We start from the raw sequence: 21,801 nt of genomic DNA, 5'->3' as shown, positions 1-21,801 counted from the left end.
CTTTGCACATCCTAAAAACTGCTCATCAGTAACCGATTATCCTGGGGGCCAGGTGTGTGTGGGGGTGTCACTGACTCCGCCTGACAACAGGAGCCTCAGGACCACGTGGCCATGGTCCAGCAGGGACTCTAGGGGGGAGGCCAGGGTGGGACTGGGTACATATCCTTGTTCTTTCCAGGCAGCAATGCTCAGCTGAGGCGTTTCTCAGCAATACCTACAGGAAACCCGTGCAATCCCATTTTAAACGCACCCTCTCTCTTTGTTACTGTGCAAGGTAAAGGTCAGAGTGAGGCCTTGTTGCTAAGCCACATCAGCAAACAAATTTCTGTGTTTGCTCTCCCAGTGTGGCCCTGGAGCGGCTCCTTTGAGGCAGGTGGGGGTGAGGTGGGGGAGTCAGAAGGTGGAGCGTGTGTGGAAGGCACACAGCCCCTATCCTTCTTCCCAAGGAAGATGTTTGTTTCTTGGTCTAGCACAGGGTCTGGCCTTCTTCCTGCCTGTCCACCAGCCACTTACTCAGTCCTTAGTCCATTCTCAAGGATGTATCTGGAAAGTTTCCCATCTGTCTAGATATAAAATCAATTTTTGGAGATTTGCTAGGGCGATTCGAAAACATTTTATTTTGATTTAGCCTGACTCTCAGAGTGTTAAAGGTCAAATTCTGAAATGAAAAACATGTTGTCCCGATAACATGATAACCAAAGCTTACTTATTCCATGAATATTTATCAAGTTCCATTAAGTGTCAGGAGCTAGACCAGATGTGGAAGAAACCACAGAGACAAGGCAAAAATTCCTACCCTCATTGGGCTTCTGTCAAAAGGAAAGACAGATATTAAACAAATAATTATAAAACAGCAATATTATAAAAAGAGAAGCACAAAGTAGCACTGGAGTTTATAATAGGAGAAACTGGATCCAGTCTGAATTCCACAAAACTCCCTTGAAGAATGAGTAGCCATTTTAGCCAGGTTGAGAGGGTATGAAAGGAGTGTTCCAAACAAAGGAAAGTATGTATTTGTAGGTTCAGGGTGGTGGTGGGAGTGTGGGAGGGGAAGAGAGCGAGTGTTTGAAAATATACTAGTCCTGTATGACTGAACTGTAGAGAGACAGCTGGAATCAGTGAAAGACATCGAATACATTTTTTGGGGAGATAGAGTTGGCTTTGCAGTCTATCCTCATTTGGCATTTGACAGACAAATGACTTTCTCTCTGCCAACTCTACATGACAAATGATTTTACCAGTTCCTAAACCAATAGACAAAGAACCTATCAAGAGTCAACAGACTCATGAAAATCTTTCATGTCCACAGTGTATTTCTTTATTTTTCTTTTTTGCAATGCTGGGCTCTAACCCAGGGCCTTATACATGCTAAGCAAGTGCTCTACCACTGAGCTACACTCCCAGTCCCTACAGTGCATGTGGAGAAGTGTTTGCCACATAGCTTGGCACCTGGCCAACCCAGCTGGCACAAAGTGAACATCTGACCCAGAAAAACCAATCTATAGGCTGGTCCGTGACCTGTGAAATGGCTTATTACAAAGGCTTTGTGAAACCAAAGTAGCCTGTACTACACAATGATGAGCAAACCAGTAAGAATGTCTCTTTTGGGGAGTTTGAATAAGTGCATTGGACAGCATCAGTCAGCCAATAGCAGCAGGAGAAACAGAGGCCAAGGATCGCTGAGACAACGTAATCGTGAAACCTTTCAACGGGAGGCCCTGGAAGCCTCTTCTGAGGGTCTTCAGATCTGTAAAGTACACTTCTATTTCCATGAGGCCTGGCTACAGGATTGAGGGTTCTGTCTTCCTAGTTCCCTGTGTAGTCCTATGACAAAGCTCACTTACCTGCCAGATTCTGCTCTAAAAAGTGTCCTTGTCAGTATTCCTCATTGCTGAGCTGGGAAAGCCAGCTATGGCTATCTGGAATGTGGCCTTAATGTTTTGTACATAAATGCCAGCTCTGTACTCTAATAACATTCAGAAACAGAGAAAGAAAGGACACAGATATGACTGAGTACAGGCAATATATGTTCTTCCTAGAACAACCTTAAGAGGTACAAACAGAGAAACAACATGTATCCCATTTGTTTACAATAAAAAGAATTAAAAAAAAAAAAGAATGAAACAAGAAATCAACAGCATTAGAAAATGAGAAAATTCACAAAAATGTTGAAACTAAGCAACATATTCTTGAACATTGGGAGAAAGAGGAAATAAAAAGAGAATTAAAAAAAAAAAAAAAAAAAGAGGTACAATAAACCTTACTTTGTAGCTGAGAGAAGACAGAATTAGGATCCAAATCCAGATCTCTCTCCTATCATCCTGCTCTGTTTAGCCACACTGTGCTGCTTCATTCCTTTATTTAAATATATACACAGTTCCAATTGTGTGTTAGGTATAAAATTTTAAAGTTGTCCTCTTTGAGGACAATTTGAATCTTATTTGAATCTCTATGGTTGGGTTCTTGGTAATTTTGCTTGTCCGCTCACAGCAGGCAATTACAAAGAATCAAGTAAGAAAGAAAACATTTTTATTTAGATTCTGTAGCTTCACAAAGATTTGAAAGGTTTGCTGATTCATTTTTATATTTGCTTTCCTATGATGTTTAAAAATTTTTTTCTTAGTTGTTGAGGGACTTTTATTTTATTTATTTATTTATATATGATACTGAGAATCGAACCCAGTGCCTCACACATGCTAGGCAAGTGCTCTACCACTGAGCCACAACCCCAGCCCTGATTTTTTTTTTTAAGCAGTGCTGGGGATCAAATCCAGGACCCTGAACATGCGAGGCAAGTACTCTACACTGTCTACATCCCCAGCCCTACCATGTTTTAATTATCTACATTGTTAATATATTATGAGACTCTATTATTTTTAATAATTTATCCATATAATTGAAACTGATAATTCCAAAACAGGGTGAGACTGATGGAATTTACTTCAAAACCTTTCTCTTCAAAATGAAAAGCAGTGGGTCTGGGGTTGTAGCTCAGTGGTGGAGCGTTTGCCTAGCAGGTGTGAGGTACTGGGTTTGATCCTCAGCACCACATATATAAAATAAAATAAAATAAATAAAGGTATTGTGTCCATCTACAACTAAAATAAATAAAATAAATAAATAAATAATCCTACCTCTTAAAAAAAAGAAAAGCATTGATTTAGCTAAACCTTCTTATAAAGTGGTATTAACAATATCTAATGGTAACCAGATGTGTCCCACAGAAGGCTATCTTTCTTTCTTCTTGGAATTACCAAATAAAAATCCCAAGATTAGATCTGCGTGTGGTTGACATGTTCACAGCAAACATAAGAAATGATGAGTATGTGACAATGGAAAGCTCACGGATGTAGAAATAGTGGTTCTCTATCACTCCTAGAGCACATTAAAGCAAAAGTTAAAGACAAACATGCAAAACCCTCTGCTATGGGACAGCATCTAAAATCATTTCAGTAAGTGGAATGCTTTGTATTAGAGAATGAAAAATGTATATTTTAGTCATGTTTTAAAAATTACCACAAGTCAGGGATGGTGGTGTGCATCTGTAGTTCTATCAGAAATCTCAGGCAGGAGGATAACTGGATCTCAGGAGTTTGAGGCCAGCTTGAGCAACATAGTGAGCCCCATCTCAAAAAAACCAACAACAAACAAATAAACAAACAAAAAAACCCCCCAAAACCCACAAAATATTTAAAAAGCATTTGTTTATTTTCATATAAAAAAGAGGAAACACCATTTATTTTACATATCCATAAGACAGAAGCAAGAGGAAATAATAAAAAATGTTTTTTGTTTGTTTTGTGACACGCGGGATTGGACCCAAGGGTACTCTACCATTGAGCTACAGCCCTGGAATTTTTTTTTTTCCCTTTTGGGTGCTGGGGATCAAACCCAGGGCCTTGTGTTTACAAGGCAAGCACTCTACCAACTGAGCTATCTCCCCAGCCCCCTGGAACTTTTTATTTTGAGATAGGCTTTGCTAAGCTGCCAAGGCTGGCCTTGAACTTGTGATCCTTCTGCCTCAGCCTCCTGAACAGCTGGGATTATAGTCAAGTGTCACTGTGCCTCCTGTTTTGCTATTTTGAGACAAGCTCTTATTATGTTACTTTGTCTGGTCTAAAACTCTTGGGCTCGAGTGATCCTCCTGCCTCAGCCTCTCAAATTTCTGGGACTACAGGTATTGAAAAAAAAATTTTATGGACCAGTTTTTAATTACACATAATTCATCGCCAACTTACCAAAATGACTTTCAGTCTTCTCAACTGGAATGGTTGAGTTCCAGCACCGTGTCCACATCCCAGGCAGTCTGACCTTTCTGGAAGTTACATGTGACTCCTTTACTTATATATTCTTTGTTAGAACTCAGAGATAGCCACTTACATCTACCACAGAGACTGGGAAATGTGATATTTGTGCTGTAGCTAAAATCTGGCTAAAATTGGGAAGGTTTTTGCTAAAAAAGAAGAAAACAGATACAGGGACCACTTGGGGTGGCAATTAGTGTCTTCAGGGGTTGAATGATATAAATATTCAGAAGAAAATGCTTATTGAAATTAAGCTTTCTTATAAAGGTCAAGTGACTGACTTTATTATTCTAGCGCATAACATTGCCACTGGTCAGAGTAGGGAATACTTTGCCAAAGAGAAGCAATGCTTAGCTGAAGACAGGAATGGATTTTCAGAACAGAATCAGGCTCATGGTGTAGATAGTCAGACAGAAGAAACAACTTCAACAGCAGCAGTTCCCAGCACCAGGGCTCAGGTCACCTGCTTCTTAGGTCTTGGAATCAGGACAAATCATGAGTTTTAATGACTTGAAACCTGAACTGTGGAGAATTTAAAGGAGCCTGTATTTTAAATTCAAATGAGCAACATTAGGGTAAGAATACATATTTGTGTCCTCCAGAAGATGAAATGGTTCATCCATTCAGAATTTTCTGTGCACAGATTTCAGGGGTAACGCTTCATAAGTGTTTCTGTCTATTTTCTGTTGCTCTAACAAAATACTTCAGTGGCTGGGGTTGTGGCTCAGTGGTAGAGTGCCTGCCTAGCATGTGTGAGGCCCTGGGTTTGATCCTCAGCACCACATAAAAATAAAATAAAGGTAACAAAATACTTCAGACTGGTTAATTTATAAGGAAAGAAGTTTATTTGGGCTCACATTCCCGAAGGCTGGAAAGCCTACGAGCACAGCACCAGTATCTGCTTGGCTTCTGGTGATGGCCTCATAGCTGAAGGGCCAGTGGACACTTGCAGAAGCAGCAAAACATGAGGGTCAGCTTCACTTTATAACCCGCTCTTGTAATAATTATCCCAATCCTTTCAGGGCAAGCACTCACTCCATGATCTAGGCATTAATCCCTTTTAATGACCTAATCACCTCTTAAAGCCCCCTGCCCTGACCTTTCAACACTTTGCACTGGGAGTCAAATTTCAACATGAGTTTTGGCAGGACGAAACCACAATTAAAACATAGACTCCGGTAGGATCTATTTTACTGAAAATAAAGATGCATAGTCAGAAATCAGATTACATTTCCTGTTGTTAATAAAAAGTGACTTAAGTGGATTCTACTTTTCCCCAGATTAAAATATAATTTTAAAATGGATTCTTTAATTTATTCGTCCTTTCACTAGGTCAAGCATTGATTGGGTATTTCTGAGTTCTTGATAGATACATGGAGATGACTTGAAAAGCTTGGTCATTTCTAATTTTGTAGTTGTCCAGTTTCTTAAGACACTATAACATTCCCCACCCCAGCCAGTACAAGGGATTGAACCCAAGGGTACTCTACATCCCCAGTTCTTTTTATTCTGAGACAGGATCTTGCTAAATTGCCAAGGCTGGACTTGAATTTATAATCCTCTTGCCTCAGCCTCCTGAGTAGAAGTATTTTAGCTTTTTATTCAGCTGACAAGGCAGCTAGTGGAAAGAAATTGAGTTAGTGTGGGGTATTTTCCAACACCAGCAACCAATTCTCTGGGCACAACTTGGTATTCTTGATTAAATCAATTCTGACAATAATGACTCAATTAGCACTGATCTCACAGGTTAGGGACTCACACCCACAAGACTTCCCTAGGTCAGATGTCAATTGCAAGACACAGGTCTCTGGTTACTTCTGTCTTGGCTACAAATTGGTGGTTTCTACAACTCCCTCCTTGTGTTCAATAATTTGATATAATGACTCTTAGCATTCAGGAAACACTTATGTTATATTAACTAGTTTGTGATAAAGGGTGAAACTCAGGAATAGTCAAATGAAAGAGATGCATAGAGGGGGTTGGGAGGTGTGCCCACACCCTTTCCAGATGCACAACCCTTGCAGCACCTAGCAGTTCACTAACACAGAAGCTCATCAAATCTCATTGGTCATGAAATTTTTTATAGAGGTTAGTCTCCAGTACTACCCTTTTCTTCCTGGAAGTCAGTGGGTGGGGCTGAAAATTTCAACCCTCCAACTTGGTCTTCTTGTTGTTCAGATTCACTTGAAACTATGAGGGGTCCCATCCTAAGTCACTTCATTAGCATAAATTCAGGTGTGATCAAAGGGGGCTACTTACGAATAGGAAGATACTCTTATCAGAAAACTTCAAGGATTGTAGGAACCTTGTGCCAGGAACCAACGAAGAATACCAAATGTACCACAGTTAGGAACCTGCATTCAAGTCAGCCCACATATAACCTTGGGCAAGTCTCTTTACTCCAGTTTATTCAGCTGTATGATTTATGATTGAGCTAGATAAGGAATCTCAAGTCAAATGCCTGCCTTGGCTGGGCATGTGGCATAAGTGAAATGCAGCAAAAAAATTGAAGTTAAAGCATTCCTAGGTCTTCTGAGTTTTCAAGAGAATTAGAAATACAGATTGTTTTTCCTTCATAAAGTCTTCTGACTTTCAAATTTTGGACAACCAATTCAAAACTTAGGAAAAAAAAAAAAAAAAAAAAAACCTACTGTGCCTTTTAATCCTGCACAAACCACACTAAACAGGGTTTGGTTTCTAGGTCTGTCAGGTTATCATTTCTGGGTTATGCTGTAGTCACCAGAGCAGTAGTTTTTTGTTTGTTTGTTTTTTGGTACCAGGGATTGAACCCAAGGATTGCTTAGCCACTGAGCCTCATCCCCAGCCCTTTTTATTTTTTATTGAGATAAGTTGCTTAGGGCCTTGCTATGTTGCTGAAACCAGCTTTGAACTTGAAATCCTCCTGCCTCTGCCTCCCAAGCTGCTGGGATTACAGGCATGCACCACCACACCTGGCCAGAGAAGTTGTCTTAAAGCTGAGATTTCTACAACCATAGAGAATTTCAGCAGGTCAAAGCTTACTCCCCCACCCCCCAAAATTGCATACTACACTTTGTGAGTGTGCATTTGGGGAGGAGAGGACTCATAAGTTCCACTAGAGCCTCAAAAGCACCAATGGCCATGAGCAGCAAAGTTTTAAGGTCCACCAATTAGGCCCACACAGGTCTTCAACATTAGCTTTTCAGAATGGCAAAAAGTTGATGATGATGTAATCAGATACTTTATTCATTCACTCATTCATTTTTTTTCCACAATAATTATTGAGAATTTACTACATACTAGGCATCCTCAAGTCACTGGGAATATAGAAACAAAGAGAACAGATGAAGTCTTAGTTCTCTTGAAATGGAAGTTCTAGTGGAGGCACACATAATATCTATAAAGGCAAAAAAGGTGCATATTATGTTAGGTAATAAAGAGGGCTATGCAAGTTAAGGTGACAGTGTAGGGCATAGGGACATTTTAATTTAAAGCCCTCTCTTATGATTTTACCTGAGGAAAGACCTGACTGGAGGAAGGATCAAGCCATGCAATCATTTGGAGAGAGCATTTCAGTAGAAGTCAAGTGAAGAACAAAACCCTAGGCAGGTGGTCTATTTGTGGACTAGCAAGGTAAATATACCCTACTAGTGGGGTTCAAGGCAGGCCCTGAGGATTTTTGAATAAAATAAAGAATTCCTTCAAATTACTTGCAATGATTTTATCTCTTCGTATTGCTAAGGTTAAATTTAGGAGCAGATCTAAGAAAAGACACCCACTTCCACTAATGGCCCATGCTGTAAACTGACTCCATCTTTCCTAAAAGTTACCCAGTAAATTTAACAAGAGCTGCAACAGTGTTCACACTCATTGACTCGGTTATTTCACTTCGTGGAATATTTCTACAAGGCAACAGGGGAAATAAAGGACAACCAAGAAGCCCACCAAAAGTCCTTTGCAAGGTCTCATATAATGTGAAGAATCTCAAACAATTTTTAATCCTTAAAAATGGAAAGGGATAAGCAAAAGTAAACAATGAATTATGACCTGCTTAGACTCTATAAGGTTGTTAAAATTATATGTGGGAACAATATTAATAAGTGAAAATGCATTATGTAAAGTGAAAAAAAACTAAGATACATACCTGTGTATTTATATTGAGAGAAGTTTTGGAATATGTATCAATAATGAATTTGGAATTGGAAGAGAGAAAAAATATCTCATGTCCAGTATCCTAATTTTTTTTATTGTTGAGTTATACACATTAGATTTTTTTTTTTTTAAGCTGAGGTTTTACTACCTCCAAAGTCTAATACTTTGAGGATGCTGCTGAAAACAGAGCTGTTTCACAGGCATTGAACTCATCATGTAATGGTGAGAGATTTATAATTGGGGTCCACAAAGGAATGGTCTGGCTTGCACTGTGACTGAAGCTATGAAACAGCAAGGTCTTTCTTATGGTTTTAGTACCACACTACATAATGGATGTACTCACCAGGACAGAAAACCAACAGCAGTTCTAGTGGAGGCAACTACAACTTGTTAAATAAAAATCACAGGATACCTGCGTTGGGCTCCAACAGATCAAGCTTAAAAAAAAAAAAAAAAAAAAGGAATCACCCATGCTATAGTTCCACATCATCAAGGTGAAACTAAACTACTTATCTGACATTAGACATCAGGGCTAGGGAAGAGAACAGCCAAATTTTCCAAACAAATCATTTTCAATAACCACGATGCTAAAGTTATCTTTGCTTTAAAATCCATATACAAATCTGAAATAACCCAATGCTAACTAATCAGTAATTTTTCTACAATTTTGTCTCCTTGTCCCTCTTTTATAAAGAAAGTAACTTTTTGAGATGACCTGACCAAGTCAGACTCTATGGTGCCTGTCTGAAGTCCCAGTCACTTGGGAGGAAGAGGCAGGAGGATTGCTTGAGAGCACACATTTGAGACCAGCCTGGGCAACATAGCGAGACTTTGTCTCTAACTAACTAACTAAATAAATCTGAGTAAGGCCTTTAAACAAAATTGTTGTAATTTTGTCCTTTGATAAACTGTAGGCTGACATGTCCACTGTGGAAGTATGTAGAAGAGCTAAGTGATTTTCTTCCTCCCACCCTTCCAGATACCACGAGGCATCTAATTTTATGGTCATCTCCTTGTGGGAAGAGGGATGCCCAGTTTATACAGGGTTCCAAAGCAAAGCACTATCTACTGTAAACTGAGCATTGAGCCATATTCTTGTGGTTCCAGTCAATGGCCGCCTCCAAACTCCTCTGGCCACTGAATCTATTTACACCCACCCAGCAACACAGGAGGCATCACGCTGTTTGTACTTTGTATATTAGTCCGTCTTACAGAATCTTGTTAATTTATTTGCCTACTTGTTTATCTGTCTTGAGGATATGGACTAGATATGGAGTATTTCCTACTGGTACCTAGAACTATTTCTGGTTCATCTTAGTTCCCAATATTTTCATTTTGAGTGAATGAATAAACATACTTTGGCAATCTGAGGCCACTGGACCTCTGTCGCTCATCTGGGTGTCATTGCTCAAGTCACCCTGAGCCAGAGATTTCACACTGGAAAAAGGAGACCATAAAAACTGGCTGTTGCATACATTAGAATCTCAACAGGAACTTCATGTTATCTGTAGTTCCAGAAAAAGGGTTGCTCTGGGGAAGGAAGGGAGGCTGTTTCACTTCCTCTCCCTGGAGAGTTCCCCATATTCCCATATCCCCTCCTCTTCCTTCTCCCTTCCCTGCTCTTTCTTTCTTCTGGGGAATGCACCAGTAGTCAGGTAAGCAATGGTGAAACTGAGGGAAAAACCTGAATAAACCCTTTACCTTCACTTATTTTTAGTTACTTGCTTTGAGCACCAATTTTAGAGGTCACGTAGCAAAGCAGCATACTCCATTATCTTTGATAGATAACACCTCTGATGTACGGGTCATGGTGGTCATGATGGTAACATTGCCTAAGTTGTTTTTCAGGAACTTGGAGGTAGCTCAATCCAGTTGAAACCACTGGTCCTTCACTTCCACAAGTGTGAGTGTCAGAGAGGTGAACTTTTGACATCGGACGGCTAAAACGCCACTCTCAGAGCATGCTAATGCTGCCATTTTCTGAACATGCACTCTCTGAAGAGTCATGAAGTTTGATTACATATGTGCAGACGACTGATGACTTCACTTTTCCATGCCTCCAATCACCTTTCCCTATACCTCAGACCACCCTATTTCTTTATGCCATAAATACTCCTAAATCCTGTTCTTAGGGAGTGGATTTGAAGGTAGCTCTCCTGTCTCCACATGATAGGTCATCCTTTACAAAATTTATTTCAATTATTGGTATATTGTGTGGTGGTAAAATGGGCATGGTTCCGAAATCTTCTTTTCATATCTTCATTTTTAGCAGTTAGAGAGCTTTGGAGAGGAAAATCACATGCATGGAGAGCAAGATAGAGGAAGTGGTCACTCAGGACATGCAGATTTGTGGTTATTTAATTCTTGCACCATTTTAAACAAATGGCTCACAAAATAGCCCCAGACATTGTCTCCTTCATTCCATAAAACTGGAATCAGCATTTGAACATTAGCAGAAGTTAAGCTCTTGGAAATCCGTGGTTAACCTTATGTTGGTTTCTGTTGGGTGAGTATGGAAATGCTGTCTTGCTTGTGTTGCTAAAGCAAGACTTCAACTGAATATCTAGGATTATTGCTCTGGAATGTCTGATACACCACTTTGAAGAGGTGTGAGGACGTTTTAAAGGTAGCTATTAAAATGAAGGCTAAAAATTTGTCTCTTTCTCTTTCTCTGTGTTCTTATTGAAAGTTAAGAGTTTCAAGAATTTTATACAGTCATTTTCTGACGATCTAAACTGACTTGCTTAAAATGTAATGTCTTTGGTGATAACCACTTAAGTTTAATGAACATTTACTATGTGCCTAGTGCTTATATTAACTTGACAATCCTAAGGTTTACTGACTGCAGATGAAAGAGGGCTGAAGAATCAAGTTTCATTCTCTGCTTATTCATTAATTCATTCTTGCAACAGGTATTAATTTTGGGGTGTAGTTCAGTGGTATAGTGCTTGCCTAGTATGCATGAGGCCCTAGATTTGATCCCTAGCACGGGGAGAAAAAAACAAAAAGAAAAAGTATTGTATAAACTCACTTTCAGGCTATATGTTATTAGATATATATGAAAAATAAATCAATTTCTTGTTTAGACTTGGACCTCATTTCCAAGATATCTCATTATGTATATGCTAATATTCCAAAATCCAAAAGAATATGGAATCTAAAATCTGAAATACTGTTGTTCCCAAGCATTTCAGATAAGGGATACTTGACCTGTATAACCAAATGAAAAAGGAGCAAAGATGTACATAAAAACTCAGCAGAAGAAAGTGTCCAGAAGAACATGGCCATTAAACATTTAAAAAGTGCTCCATTTTCATTGCAGGGAATGCAAATGAACCCATGTTAGAATACCACTAGACACCTCCCAGAATAGCTCAAATTTAAAAGATTGATAACACCAAAGTGTTGGCAAGGAACTTTCATCAAGGACATTCACTGCTAGTAGGAAGGTAAGTTGGTGTGACCACTTTGGAAAAGTATTTGGAAATATTTGCTGAACCTGAAGTTATGCATATATTGTGGTGCAGAATGTTTGCATGTATGCACCAAAAGACGTGCAAGAATGTCTGCAGTAGCCAATGCTGTTCATGGGACATGCTTGGGAGATACTGCCTTCATCAGTCCACCCCTTACTCACCCACTGATTAGCACTCTCACCTTACTCTCCCATCTCTGTGCTGCCCTGCACCTGTTCTCCTACACTGTATATTCTTACTTTTCCTGTGCCATACGTTTTTGTGTGTGCTGGGAGTCAAACGTATTAGACAAGCACTCTAACCTGAAGCCTCACTCCCAGCCCTGCCAGCATTTTTTTTTTTTTATTCCTTCTAAAGTAGATTTTATCCCAATTTCCTAAATAAGTATGATTTTAAAGACCAAGGTCACTAAAGAAAATTCAGAAAAGGCAACTTACTCTAAATTGGTTATAAAAGGCAATGAATCTCTATGGGAAAGCAATGGTTTCTCTTCCAAGACTTCCTTATAATACATTGCCTACTATTTCTATGAGACTTGGTGCTTTATAGACAATATTTTTTATTAAGTAACTTAAAATTATTTTAGACTTTATTATATTTGTATTTGAAATAATTTGTTTAATTAGACAATGAATTATTTACAGTTTATTTTATTTTGGGTCCTAAGTAATCTATAATCAATTATTTTATTATTGTTATTTTATAAACATGTAAAAATATTATTACCCTCATTTTTTTAGATAAGGAAGTTGCCCAAGGATGCATAGCTAGTAAGTGACAAGCAAAATTCAAACCTAGGTCAATCTGATTTTAAAATCCACAGTCTCGACCACTAGACTATGGCATTTGCATATTCAGGACTGCCTAGTAGGGATGGTCCTCCTCCAATAGTCTCATTTTTGTCCTTTTAGGCAGCAGAAGGAAAGGCAAGCTCTAAAAGTAGAAGGAGAGCAATGGGTGTAGCTCAGTGGGAGAGCATGTACTTAGCATGTGATAGGTTCAATCCCCAGCACCTCCACCATAAAAAAAAAAAAAAAAAAAAAAAAGAAGAAGAAGAAGAAAGAAAGAAAGAAAAAAGTGAAATAAGTTTTCAGTTGGGAATGGTGGTGACTGCCTGCCTGCATTCTGGTATTTTAGAACTAAATTCATTCAATAGTGACTATACCACACAGCAGGTCTGGTAATGGGCACTAGACAAAAGAACCCAGTTCCTACATCATAGGGCTTCCACAAGTGGGCAAATAAGCATTCAGTTCAGATATTCACTCAACACTCATTATTGAATGGTCACCATGTGGCTGGCCTTGTGTTGGTTGCTGGGGACTTATTGGGTGGAGGAGGCTGATACAGTTCCTCCTCTTCCACCTTACAGTCTAGCTGTGGAGACAGACAAATCAACAGGCAAGGACAATATGACGTCATTATTATGGCAGTTGTTCTGGGTATTATCAGAGTTTGTAGAAACAGGGCAAGTTCCAACAAGGAGAGGCTAGAGAAGGCTCCCTGGAGAAGGGACACCATCCTCCCCTGCCCCTACCCTTGGAGTAAGACCTCAAGACTACTGAGTTGTCTTGGCTTGTCCAGGCTGCCATGATGACTTTTGAAGTACTCTTCATCTGTCAGCCATCTCAAGAATATTACTAAAAATTATTATAGAGTATCTAACATGTGCCAGGCACTGTTCTAATGCTTTACACATATTTCATCCACACGGCAATCTTATCTGTGCACACATTTCTATTTACAGAAGAACCCAAAGCACAGTGAGAATGTCACCCACTGGAAGCAATAGAGCTAGTAAAGGGAGGAGCCTCGCTTGGTACTCAAGCTGCATCTGCACCCCTCCACACCCTAAACTGAACAACCTTAAGATACCAACTGTGTGACATCACTACTCAGAACAGTAGCTGCCCCAAAGCCCATTTTTTGACCACCTGTGGGTACATTCAATGGAATGCTGCAGGGTGCCGTCCTGGCTCACAGGAGCCAATTGTAAAGCTCAAAAATATGAGCTTTGGGGCAGTTCTAGCAGTAATGTTATGCAGTTGGTAATTCATTTTAATTAAATAAATAGGGATGTAACCACACATGTGGTAGTTGTTTAACAATCACCTCTCCAGCTTGCAGTGTCTGCAGATTTCCTTGGTGTAAATACTTCCGTCGTGGTTGTGATCTCAAGTTACCACTGTGAATGTGGAGATAGGAATCATCATTATACAGCAGCTCCACCAAATACAAGAGATGTAAATAACCTTAATAACACAGATGATGTGTTTTACATGTACATTAAAATTAAGAACTTTGATTGTGTGTGTAGCACTGGGGTTTGAACCCAGGGCCTTGCACATGTTAGGCAAGTGCTCTACCACTGAGCTACCTTCCCAGGCCCTAAAATTAGGAACTTTTACACATCAAACGATATCATTAAGAGAATATGTTGTATGGATATAAAAAAAATCATGTACTAAGAAGAGAGGGTGTGTGTGTTAAGCACTTAGATTATATTATTCAATCCCTTTAGATGGGGATAAAGTATCTTTGTTTTATAGAAAAGCAATGGAGGCTCTGAGAGGTTAATAAACTTACCCTAGACCACACAGCTTACAAGTGGAGGAGCTAGGCTTTGAATTCTGGTCTACTTGAGTGTAGGGACAAAGCTCCCAACTCCTGGTGGTGCTGCTCCTTCTTTATCACCTCCAGAGAGTAGCCCTGTGGGGTCTGGCACATGTTGGGTTCCAGACATGTCACCACTGGCTTCCCATCATGCCTTCTTGTATGCAGAGATCACAATCCAGTCTTGTCCTCCTTCCTGTAAATTATTTTCTTTCTCATCACCATTTTTTTAGCTTGGCCTATTTTAAATGAACGGTTGATATTTGGTCTTTTTCTTAGGAGTCCTTCCTTGGGTGCAATTCACTTGGGAAAGACCTGGAGTTTTGGGCAAAAGATTTTTGTTTCTGGAATTTTTTTTGACCCAGTAAGATGGGTGGCAAAGCCTTGGGTAGCAGGGGAAGATATAACTTTGACAGCTAGTGCCAGGTCTGCCAAGCCCTGTGCTGTGTACTTATCGACTGCTGATGAGGCCCTGTTGGTGCTGGGTGTTACTGCTTCTCTTTCCTTCTGTCCTTTCTCTTCTTCCTGGCTGCCAGAGGCCCTCTCATGGACTTGGGCATCTGGACACAGTGGGGACATCTTGCAGACTGCTTTATTGGGAAGCATAACCACTAGTGGGTAAGTGACTTGGAGTTGCTGCTAAGGTAGAACAGGAACTTGCCATTCATGCCTAGGACAATAGAAGCTAGAAGTTATCTCTCCTGCAAGAATCGTGGGAGTTTTGCAATGCCAGGACCTCACTCCATTCCCACCACTCCGTTTGAGAACTCCAAGGGGATTTAACTCTCATGAGCACTGCATTTCAAGATACTCATAGCAAAGAGTGGTGAAGGCCTTTCTCCAAGAGGAGACTTGAATTAGTGCTGTTAATCACAGTGGCTACCATTTACTGAGAACTTGTGTACCAGACATTTTGCAAAGCCTTTTATGTACATTTTCTTGGTCCTTAAAAACCCCAGTGAAATACAAACTATCATCATTTCTAATGCAGAGTTGCAGAAATGAATGTGCAGAAGACTAATTTTCACTTCCTCGTGCCCACATAGCTGACAAGTGACAGGGTCAGGATTCAACTCCACATCTCTCTGACTGCAAAAGCCAGAGGATATATTTACCTTTAAGCTAAGGAAGCTTAAGCCTCAGGGCTCCCCAGTCACACAGTTTCCTTCCAAGGTACTGGGAGGGGCTTAGCCATGTATTCCCATGGTCCTATGCTTTTGAGAAATTTGCACAATTTGGAAAATTGCAAAGATTTAGATTGTTTCAATAGTCAGTTAAAACTACTGGTTGTTTCCATTCTGTCTTCTCTTCCTCAAAGCTGTTCCAGTGTTGGTTGGAGTTGAGTATTTTGGGGATTGGCTAAGAGTAATTTGAGTTGGATGTATATTATTCAGTTAGGATTTAGTGGAATGTGTTTATGTGGCTCACAGTCTCTTTTGTGATTGTTAAGTTGTTGCTACCATCCCATTGGAGAAATGGTGTCCAGGGGACTCACCTACCTGCATCCTGGCTCATATGGACAGAGTCAGATCCTGGATTGCAAAAATGAATGTGGCACATATCTTCAGCACAGAAAATGGAGGAGGAACAAGAAAACTTAAACTCTCATTAATCAAAACTACTTTTTATCTTTAGATTCTAATTATAAACAATATCATAAAACTGTTGTCCCATGGAAAGGCAATTAAAGAATATTCGGACAAAAATATAGGAAAATAACTATAAAGCCATGACAGGTAGCTAATTAATAAAAATATGTTACTTTTCTGGATTTTGTTGTGGTTTGTGATATTTATCTGCTTTATAAATTTAGTAAATTGTGGGGAAACTTTTCAGAATTATAAAAAACTATCTTGCAGTTAATTTTGTGTTTTTAGTTTTGTACAGTTCTCTCTCTCTCTTTCTTTCCTTCCTTCCTTCCTTCTTTCTTTCTTCCTGTCTTTCCTTCTTTCTTTCTTTCTTTCTTCTCTCCTTTTATTTGTGGTGCTGGGGGTTGAACCCAGGGCTTTATGGATACAGGCAAGTGCTCTGCTACTGAACTACACCCTCCAACTCCTGTATCATTTTTCCTGAAAAGGACCTTCCCCCTCTCCCAAACCTGAAACTGACACTGCTCAAGCTAATGCTCCTAGCAACAGCCGTACTCTGCATCCACCTCTGATGCAGTTCTCAGTGTGGACAGAGAAATGCGGCTTTGAGGTCTGTCTGCAAAGACCTTTGGAAGTCTCTGCATGTGTTCTCTGAAGTGGGGAACAGTCCAGGAAAGCTCCCAGAGACAGGGTGATCAGCAGCCTGCAGTGAGATGAGGTCCAGTGTTACCAAAGACCAGCAGAGGAGGTGGGGATGACTCATAATCACTGAGCCTTTGTAACATACAGTAGCTTTCCTTGCAGCACCAAATTTGAATTTGCTTATGAGATTTCCTTGGAAATCTCAGTCCAAAAGGCACTTTTGATGCCATCTGATGGGTGAGAGTGCAGTGGGAGGTGTGAGGGAGTGGGGCTGCAGACGCTTGGCTTTTGAGTGGAGGATGAGGAAATATGACGAATGCAGGTGGCTGCAGACACACCTGGTGCATTGGAGTCGGAGTTGGAATTCGCAGCATCCTCTGTGACCCCAGACCACCCAGACTCCTTTCTTTTGACCCCAGAGAGTTCTTAGGCTGCAGGTTTGGAGCCTGACTTTCCTTCAAGAACTTGTCTCCTTTTGTGGGTTTCACTTCTCCACCTGGTGTCTGGACTGCAAATTACAGGAGATGACGATGCATTTGTTCTTCCCACTGAACAAAGGGATTGCGTTAGCAGCAGGCGACATAGTCTTACCCAAGCTCCAAGAATGCTGCTTCTCCTAGCTTCTCTTCCAGCCATCAGGGTGTAGGCTGGTCACTGTCCTGAAGGTCAGAAGGCAGAGGCTGTTATGCATGATGCCCCCACTGACTCCAGGATTAGAGTTTATAATTGTTCAGAGATAGCAAGTTTTCTTTTGGAATTCTAAAGAATAAAGAGGCATGTGGAGACAAACAGCCACACATGGGATCTAAGACCAGCCTGAGACAGGCCTTAGAGCCTGACCAAGCTGCTCTGGGACTGCTCCAGAGCTGTTTCTGGCTTAAAGGTGCAGGGCCCAGGGTTTATTCTAATCTCTTTATCTCCCCCTCTGGATGAACACCTTGTACAAGTGTGAATATATACACACAGCCCATGCTACCCTCCCACGTGGTCACAGGTACATTCAATCATATTCTATATACGTACACACATGGAAGACTTTGACACAGTATGTGTACACAATAAGATAAATAGCATTTGGAAAAAATGTTAGAGACTGAATTGTGTTCTCCCTGAATTCTTAAGTTGAAGTCCTAACCCCCAGGACTTCAGAATGTAATTGTGTTTGGAGAGAGGGTTTTTAAAGAAGTAATTAAGTTATAATGTGGACACATGGGCAGGCCCTAGTCCAGTATTGCTGATGTTCTTATAAGAGGCTATTCAGGACATAGACATGCACAGAGTGAAGACATTGTGAGGACACACAGAGAACATGGCCAATGACAAACCAAGGAGAAACCTGACACGTAATCTCCGACTTTGGTTGTTCAAGTCATGCAGACTGTGGTAACGTATTCGGCAGACTAGCACAATTATAACAACTTCTTTGCTCCAAACATCAATAAAGAGGAAAGATACACCTTCAAGACCTACATTGCCTTGTCAGAGCTCACTGCTTGCTGGGAATTGCACATCGGAGATTCTGTAGCCACTGGGCCAGATGAGGCCAATGGAGGCTTTCCTCAGAACTCACACGGATCCTTGCCCCACTCATCTGCCTCCCACCACCCTCTGATGAGTGTCTGTGCTTGCCAACATCCTTGAAGCTGCTGGGATTTCTAGCCTTTGGGGATTTTCTCTCTCCCCTTATGCAAGATCTTCATTATGAATCAGGAAAGAAAGAAAAATGAGAGCCCACTAGCTATTTTTTTTTCTCCCCCTTGGTGTTGGGGATCAAACCCAGGGCCTTATACACACTGGCTGACAGTGACTTTTAAACATTTGGAATAAGACCAAGATCTGGAGGGGTGGGAGGTGGAGAAATGGTTAAGACCTGCATGGGATGATGGGGCTCAGGATTAGTAAAGGAGAACAAGGTTGCTTCAGCAATGAGAGAGGGCCTAGTCTAGGGGAGAGAACCTGGAAGAACTGAGAGACTTTTCACTGACAATGGAATGTTCTGCATCTGCACAGTCCGACGTGGCAGCCATGAGTCACATGTAGCCATTCAGCGCCTATAATGAGGCCAAGTATGACTAAAGAACTGAGTCCTTGATTTTGTTTTAGTTATTTTAAGCTTAAATATCAACAGCTACGTGTGGCTACTGCATCAGATGGTGTGGTTCTAGTGCTCATGGCCGGTGTTGTTTACCTACCTTCCTTCTTGCTTGCTCACAAAATCCCAATTTTACTCAAGTGGTCAGAAGCCACTTGCTCCAGGAGAGATGAGTTTCTCCCAAGCTCTGTGAGGAGGGTGACTATTAACCTGGTCTAAGCCATATGGAAAATTATGTTCCCTTTGTTTATGATTGATTTAGGAGTAGACAAAGTTCATCCTGTGAAAGATAGGGGGCAGTCTGCTGGAGGACTCTGACAATGTTCTCCTGGATCTTACAAAGGGTCATGAAGAGAGATTAATCCCACTTCTGGTCCTTAGATATGTTGCTTAGAGTTGCTGCCACCATTTCATGCCCCAAGGGAACAAAAGCCATTGTGCTGAGGATGGCTGATCTAAAAGAGAGAAAGAACCTGGACCTGCAATGGTGCTGTCAACCCATATTGTCACCACCATAGGGATTATCCTACCCCCATTGCTAGCAAAGATACTTGGGTCTTCAGTTATATGCAGTCAAAAGTGTTTCTTGGGGAATAACAAATATGTGATATTGAAGTCTGTGTTTCTGCCTCCAATATGAATGTCATCAAATACAGCATCTTTCCTCATTATTCTCCAACCAATGTTCTAAACAGTCACTCTCAAAATTGGAGTTAATGTGTGAGATAGAAATCTGTTTGCTATTCTTGCTTTAGGGCAAAAGAACATAAGCATCTGCTTTGACACAAACTCCCCCACAAACATTTTTCTCCCAGTGGTCCTAGCTAACATTGGAAAGTGTTCCTGTAAAATAAACAACACATCAGTACCCATGACATCAGCCCACAGAAGCAATTCAGACTAGCCTGCATCTGAGGAATGGATTTTCTCTGTACCCCAGGACATTAAAAGGTGCTTATTTTTCCAGGGTCAATTCATGTTTAGAAGGGAAATTAGTCACACGACAATCTTTATTTTGAATATAATGGAGCAAAAAATGCTCTTTTATTAATCTGATGTACATTAAATATCTTTGCAGCTGTTATGTGAATGTTAGTTATCTGGCATATAAATGTATACACACTTCCACACTTGATAGATTTATGCTGTACACGAGCCATGGAGCATGCCCTTTCACAAGGATACGCATGGCTGTCTCAGGATATTTGTGAACACACACTTGTTTTCAACATTTTGGCAATCAGAAATCAGACACAGAGGAGCATACCAGAAAGATGAGTATCAGCTGTACTTAAGATGAAAACTCCAGAAACCTGAAAATGGAATTTACTGGGATTCACACATGCAGCACATATATACAGTACAATAGGAGTAACTGGGACACACATAGCAGGGGCACTTAGAGAGCTTTAAAAATAGAAAAGAAAAGAACACACAGCAAAAAAAAAAAAAAAAAAAAAAAAAAAAAAAAAAAAAAAAAAATCCATACACCAAACCAAGGACAGGACCATTGCCAAGATCTCATTGCTAAAGAGAGTGGATTGTCGGTTTAGCACATGTCCCAAAGGGAAGTGCACCTGAAATGAACTCTCCTAGGACTTCATTTATGACAGCTAGACATTAACAAAGGACATATGATCTGTTCAATGTGTTCCTGGGTCAGGGGGAAGATACATACCACATTTTGGAAAGTAACTATCAAGAAGGAACTTTTTTTTTCTTTCAACTCACTTAGGACATAGATTCAGTGCAATAAATATTTGTAACAACCACAGTGGAAGTGAAATTAAGCCAGTCCATCAAGATCTACCTAGGCAGGCCTGGTGAATGTCAAAGGCAAGGAAGAGGTTTCCTTCTTGGATGACTACTTGGGCATCAGAGGAGAGATACTTTGTGATTTTAAACTAGTTTGTTCTTATTTGCACAGCATAAAATAGTTAATTTACTGTACATTCTCCCTGAAGGAATAATACCTAAAGAAAGCAGTGAGTGGATCCTCTGTGCTGTGGGTCCTAGTCTGAGTCACCCAATACAGATGCAGAAAGAACCCCTTTATATACTGACATGATGTAGAGCTTGCTAAGTTTTTCCTTCCCTCCAACTTATGGCCAATGCTGACCCACAAACCCTGGGTCTCTGTGGAGGGAAGTCAAGTATCCTTTAGGTCTTCAGTATGCAGCACGCAAACATGTAAAATCTAGAAGGGTGGGAGTATAAGAGGAGTCTGATTTGTAGCATTGTCAATTTCTCTAGGGTAAATGTGCCCACTCTGGCTGATCTCAAGCTACAAATATGACATCACTCACTGAGCCCAGCATTTGGAACATGTGTGCGGTGGTATTTCATTATATGGTACTTCATATACATACAGATACAATAGGCATGTATGACCCCAAGGGCATACTTAATAGCAAAGCAAAGTAAGTAGAAAGTGGTTTTTTTGAATATATATTTTAACTTTGCTCTAAAATTTTAATAATGGCTATATTTCTCAGTTGATTCTCAAAATTCTCAAAATTTTAACAATGGGCTCTTTTGAAATGTTTCGAACCTGTTTCAGTCCATCACTGGATTTAGGTGACTTTAGCCTCTGTGAATGGGCTAGCCAGTCACTTTTCAGGCTCCTGAAAGCTGCTTAGGACTCTTCAGCCCTGCTGCTGGGGAGGTTGCCGGCTGGGTGTTGAACATTGTCTGAGTTGGAACCAAGGGAAGAAAGCTGCTTTCTCCTCCTCCTAGTTCTGGGCATCCTTGGCTCGAGAGAACACAAACATGGTAGAGTAGGCAGAGAGAAGTCAACCCCTGCACTTTCAGTGCTGAAATCTGAATGAAAGGCACCTAGCCTTCAGTACCACCAAGGACCCCCTGCAGACATGGAGTGAGGCCAGGTCCTTCTGTCTCCCATGAGGTCAATGAATCCCAAGCACTTGGCTGGGGATGTCCTCATCTTTTAGGAA

At 40.6% G+C, this 21,801-nt stretch overlaps 1 long non-coding RNA gene across 1 annotated transcript in view; it reads left to right on the top strand.

The window, feature by feature from the left end:
- Positions 1-21,801, top strand: part of LOC306664408 — a 1,052,029-nt gene that overhangs the window by 581,450 nt on the left and 448,778 nt on the right. The window lies entirely within an intron of this gene.

The sequence above is a fragment of the Sciurus vulgaris genome, assembly GCF_902686455.1.
Source record: "Sciurus vulgaris genome assembly, chromosome: 6".
NCBI classification, from domain to species: Eukaryota; Metazoa; Chordata; class Mammalia; order Rodentia; family Sciuridae; genus Sciurus; species Sciurus vulgaris.
This window is presented reverse-complemented; position numbering and strand designations above follow the sequence as displayed.